This window comes from Lolium perenne, chromosome 6, assembly GCF_019359855.2.
Source record: "Lolium perenne isolate Kyuss_39 chromosome 6, Kyuss_2.0, whole genome shotgun sequence".
NCBI lineage: Eukaryota > Viridiplantae > Streptophyta > Magnoliopsida > Poales > Poaceae > Lolium > Lolium perenne.
This window is the reverse complement of record NC_067249.2, coordinates 205744068-205750601: the sequence shown is the minus strand read 5'-3', so window position 1 is coordinate 205750601 and position 6534 is coordinate 205744068.

Sequence of the window (6534 nt, the reverse complement as noted above, 5' to 3'; positions counted from 1 at the left end):
CCGAGAAAAACTCCAATATCGAAAACGCAACAAGTGATATAGGATAAGTCCGTTTTCGATGAAATAGAGCTTGTGATGGAAATAACCACAAGTTCTAAAACACCATATGGAAAAGATCCAAATAACAACCAAGAAAGATAATGGAAGGATGCAATGGTTTGAGCTCACTCCGAACGATACGATCGAGTTGCTCACTCAAGAGCCCTCCTGATAGTACGGCCACTATCCTACAAACCGATCCCCCAATTAAACCACGAAACCGGTAAGAAACAAAATCTATCAAGAGCAAACCTTAACCTTGCGCATTCCACCTCAGCTTGATGATGACGATCTTAACCCCAACAAGATGGAACGCCTTTCTTGATTGTGCTTGCTTGATGATGTCTTGGTGATTGCTCCCCCATACTCCACTATAGGTGAGCTTTTTCTTCGGTGCATCTTCACATATCCATGAACACAATATGAATGCCAAACTTCAAGCATATGATCCCTTCGAGTTGGCTCATCTCAAACTTGTACCTCATTTCTTCTTATTGCAACCTTGAAGCCTATGGACAACTCCTACAAATGTAACTCAATGGAAATATTAGTTCATAGTCATTAATTACCAAACCACACATGGGGGATCCATGCTCTTTCACTGTGGGGCTGTGAGCTCGAGTCAACGGAGAGTGCGGCGGAAGTTGGTCGAAATTTGGCCATCGCATCAGAAGGTGTCCGGATTCTGACAAAGTTCCACGGTGGAAGGGCAGCGGAGAATCCTGGGCTACCCGGCCATGCATAGCCCGTAGGGAGAAGAGATCGATCACGAGTAAGCAAGAGAAGCCATGTTCTGCGTCGTCTGCTGTGAATCGTCGTCGGAAGAGGAGTCAATGACCTCACTGCGGAACTTTTTGAGAGACTTCCACATGTCCATCTGCGTGGATAGCAACTGCGGATTAATTGTCGTCCCAATAGCACCCAAAAAATAAATTAGAAACCTACCGACGCAATTGACCGAACAAGTCCTAGGCAGCGAGGTCGGCCGGCGCAGCCGACATATGTTTCCCCCCCAAAGACGCGACAGATGCGGCCAAGAATCGACCCAGACTTCGATCTTGTTCTTTGGCGCGACGAGGCCCATATAGACGGCGTGTACTATGGCGGTGTGATACGTCTCCAACGTATCGATAATTTCTTATGTTTCATGATACACACATGTTTTATACATACTTTATGTCATATTTATGCATTTTACGGCACTAACCTATTAACGAGATGCCGAAGAGCCAGTTGCAGTTTTCTGCTATTTTTGGTTTCAGAAATTCTAGTAAGGAAATATTCTCGGAATTGGAGTCTGAGAATGCTAAGCAGAGGGCGCTAGTGAAGAAATGGGCTCTTAAGAAGATGGGGGAACTTTTCCGGGCGTATAAGAACCTGTTATGGAAAAATTATAAGAAAGAGAAGAAGCCTCCATTATTCGAGAACTATCTAGCGAAGCAGGAGCATCATTGGGAAGAATTTGTGAAGTACAAAGAATCAGAGGAGGCTGTGAACCTGTCCAAGAAAAACAAGAAGAATGCAAGCGAAAAGAAATATCACCATCATACGGGGCGAGGGGGCTACGGAGTAGCCATGCCTAAGTGGGATGCACAAGAGGCTGAGATGGAGCTGAATGGGATCACTCCAGAACCCACGCGAGAAGGATGGGACATTAGGGCTCGAAATTGGTTCCTCGCGCATGGTTGTGAGTATGACATGAAGACAGGGAACATTGTTGAAAGTGACAGCAGGGTTAGGGTACCCAGGAAAAAATGGATTGAAGTGACGGCAGATATAAAGGCGGGAAAACTAAAGTTTGCTCCCGATAGAGAGAAAGACTTGCTGACGCTTGTCCTCGGTAATCCTGAGAAGGGAGGACGAACAAGAGGCTTCGGCCCTAGTGTTCCGTGGTCGCTTGGGTTTCCGGCCGACGCGGAGACTTATAGAAGCCGAGCGAGAGCTAAACAACGCCAGCTGGAGGTGCAGAATGACCGGATGGCCGAGTTCCAACGCCGACTTGACCAGCAGCAGCGGGAGCTTCAGCAGCAGCAGCGGGAGATAAATGAACTAAAAGGACAGCGCCCGCCAGATAATACCGCTGGCATATCTCAGCGACGAGACAGCAGCGTGGCCGACTCGGAGGCCCTGCTAGCGTGTAGTAGCTTCCTTGTGACGGTAAAGCACTCGTCTGTTGGGAACCCCAAGAGGAAGGTATGATGTGTACAGCAGCAAGTTTTCCCTCAGTAAGAAACCAAGGTTTATCGAACCAGTAGGAGCCAAGAAGCACGTTGAAGGTTGATGGCGGCGAGATGTAGTGCGGCGCAACACCAGGGATTCCGGCGCCAACGTGGAACCTGCACAACACAACCAAAGTACTTTGCCCCAACGAAACAGTGAGGTTGTCAATCTCACCGGCTTGCTGTAACAAAGGATTAGATGTATAGTGTGGATGATGATTGTTTGCAGAGAACAGTAAAACAAGTATTGCAGTAGATTGTATTCGATGTAAAAGAATGGACCGGGGTCCACAGTTCACTAGAGGTGTCTCTCCCATAAATAGCATGTTGGGTGAACAAATTACAGTTGGGCAATTGACAAATAAAGAGGGCATGACAATGCACATACATGATATGATGAATATTGTGAGATTCAATTGGGCATTACGACAAAGTACATAGACCGCTATCCAGCATGCATCTATGCCTAAAAAGTCCACTTTCAGGTTATCATCCGAACCCCTTCCGGTATTAAGTTGCAAGCAACAGACAATTGCATTAAGTATGGTGCGTAATGTAATCAATAACTATGTCCTCGGACATAGCATCAATGTTTTATCCCTAGTGGCAACAGCACATCCACAACCTTAGAACTTTCTATCACCTGTCCTGCATTTAATGGAGGCATGAACCCACTATCGAGCATAAATACTCCCTCTTGGAGTTACTAGCAAAAACTTGGCCAGAGCCTCTACTAACAACGGAGAGCATGCAAGATCATAAACAACACATAGGTAATAGATTGATAATCAACATAACATAGTATTCTCTATCCATCGGATCCCAACAAACACAACATATAGCATTACAGATAGATGATCTTGATCATGTTAGGCAGCTCACAAGATCCGACAATGAAGCACATGAGGAGAAGACAACCATCTAGCTACTGCTATGGACCCATAGTCCAGGGGTGAACTACTCACCCATCAATCCGGAGGCGACCATGGCGGTGTAGAGTCCTCCGGGAGATGAATCCCCTCTCCGGTAGGGTGCTGGAGGCGATCTCCTGAATCCCCCGAGATGGGATTGGCGGCGGCGGCGTCTCAGTAAGGTTTTCCGTATCGTGGCTCTCGGTCCTGGGGGTTTCGCGACGGAGGCTTTAAGTAGGCGGAAGGGCAGAGTCGGAGGAGTCACGGGGGCCCCACACGCCAGGGCCGCGCCGCCCTAGTGTGGCGGCGCCCCGTGGCCCCACTTCGTCTCCCCCTAGGTCTTCTGGAAGCTTCGTGTGAAAATAGGCCCCTGGGCGTTGATTTCGTCCAATTCCGAGAATATTTCCTTACTAGGATTTCTGAAACCAAAAACAGCAGAAAACAAAGAATCGGCTCTTCGGCATCTCGTTAATAGGTTAGTGCCGGAAAATGCATAATAATGACATATAATGTGTATAAAACATGTGAGTATCATCATAAAAGTAGCATGGAACATAAGAAATTATAGATACGTTTGAGACGTATCAAGCATCCCCAAGCTTAGTTCCTACTCGTCCCGAGTAGGTAAACGATAACAAAGATAATTTCTTAGTGACAATGCTACCAACATAATCTTGATCAATACTATTGTAAACACATGTAATGAATGCAGCGATTTGAAACAATGGTAAATGACATGAGTAAACAATTGAATCATAAAGCAAAGACTTTTCATGAATAGTACTTCAAGACAAGCATCAATAAGTCTTGCATAAGAGTTAACTCATAAAGCAATAATTCAAAGTAAAGGTATTGAAGCAACACAAAGGAAGATAAAGTTCCAGCGGTTGCTTTCAACTTGTAACATGTATATCTCATGGATGTTGTCAATGTAAAGTAATATAACAAGTGCAATATGCAAGTATGTAGGAATCAATGCACAGTTCACACAAGTGTTTGCTTCTTGAGGTGGAGAGAAATAGGTGAACTGACTCAACAATAAAAGTAAAAGAATGGCCCTTCGCAGAGGGAAGCATTGATTGCTATATTTGTGCTAGAGCTTTGGTTTTGAAAACAAGAAACAATTTTGTCAACGATAGTAATAAAGCATATGAGTTATGTAAATTATATCTTACAAGTTGCAAGCCTCATGCATAGTATACTAATAGTGCCCGCACCTTGTCCTAATTAGCTTGGATTACCGGGATTATCATTGCAATACACATGTTTTAACCAAGTGTCACAAAGGGGTACCTCTATGCCGCCTGTACAAAGGTCTAAGGAGAAAGCTCGCATTGGATTTCTCGCTTTTGGTTATTCTCAACTTAGACATCCATACCGGGACAACCTAGACAACAGATAATGGACTCCTCTTTTATGCATAAGCATGTAGCAACAATTAATGTTCTCATATGAGATTGAGGATATATGTCCAAAACTGAAACTTCCACCATGGATCATGGCTTTAGTTAGCGGCCCAATGTTCTTCTCTAACAATATGCATGCTCTAACCATTAAATGAGTGGTAAATCGCCCTTACTTCAGACAAGACGAACATGCATAGCAACTCACATGATATTCAACAAAGAAATAGTTGATGGCGTCCCCAGAAACATGGTTATCGCACAACAAGCAACTTAATAAGAGATAAAGTGCATAAGTACATATTCAATACCACAATAGTTTTTTAAGCTATTTGTCCCATGAGCTATATATTGTAAAGGTAAAGAATGGAAATTTTAAAGGTAGCACTCAAGCAATTTACTTTGAAATGGCGGAGAAATACCATGTGGTAGGTAGGTATGGTGGACACAAATGGCATAGTGGTTGGCTCAAGGATTTTGGATGCATGAGAAGTATTCCCTCTCGATACAAGGTTTAGGCTAGCAAGGTTATTTGAAACAAACACAAGGATGAAGCGGTGCAGCAAAACTCACATAAAAGACATATTGTAAACATTATAAGACTCTATACCGTCTTCCTTGTTGTTCAAACTCAATACTAGAAATTATCTAGACCTTAGAGAAACCAAACATGCAAATCAGATTTTAGCATGCTCTATGTATTTCTTCATTAATAGGTGCAAAGTATATGATGCAAGAGCTTAAACATGAGCACAACAATTGCCAAGTATCACATTATTCAAGATATTATACCAATTACCACATATATCATTTTCCAATTCCAACCATATAACAATTTAACGAAGAAGAAACTTTCGCCATGAATACTATGAGTAAAGCCTAAGGACATATTTGTCCATATGCAACAGCGGAGTGTGTCTCTCTCCCACACAATGAATGCTGGGATCCATTTTATTCAAACAAAACAAAAGCAAAAACAAACCGACGCTCCAAGTAAAGTACATAAGATGTGATGGAATAAAAATATAGTTTCACTAGAGGAACCTGATAATGTTGTCGATGAAGAAGGGGATGCCTTGGGCATCCCCAAGCTTAGACGCTTGAGTCTTCTTGATATATGCAGGGGTGAACCACCGGGGCATCCCCAAGCTTAGAGCTTTCACTCTCCTTGATCATAGTGTATATCATCCTCCTCTCTTGATCCTTGAAAACTTCCTCCACACCAAACTCGAAACAAACTCATTAGAGGATTAGTGCATAATCAAAATTCACATATTCAGAGGTGACACAATCATTCTTTATACTTCTGGACATTGCACAAAGCTACTGAAAGTCAATGGAACAAAGAAATCCATCTAACATAGCAAAACAGGCAATGCAAAATAAAAGGCAGAATCTGTAAAAACAGAACAGTTCGTAAAGACAAATTTTTAACAGGCACCAGACTTGCTCAGATGAGAAAACTTAAAACTAATGAAAGTTGCGTACATATCTGAGGATCACTCACGTAAATTGGCATAATTTTCTGATTTACCTACAGAGAATTTTACCCAGATTCGTGATAGCAAAGAAAACTGTTTCTGCGCAGTAATCCAAATCTAGTATCATACTTCTATTAGAGACTTTACTTGGCACAATGATACGTCTCCGACGTATCGATAATTTCTTATGTTCCATGCCACATTATTGATGTTATCTACATGTTTTATGCACACTTTATGTCATATTCGTGCATTTTCTGGAACTAACCTATTAACAAGATGCCGAAGTGCCGATTCTGTTTTCTGCTGTTTTTGGTTTCAGAAATCCTAGTAAGGAAATATTCTCGGAATTGGACGAAATCAAAGCCCAGGGGCCTATTTTCTCACGAAGCTTCCAGAAGTCCGAAGGAGAGACGAAGAGGGGCCACGGAGGGGCCACACCCTAGGGCGGCGCGGCCCCCCCTTGGCCGCGCGGCCCTGT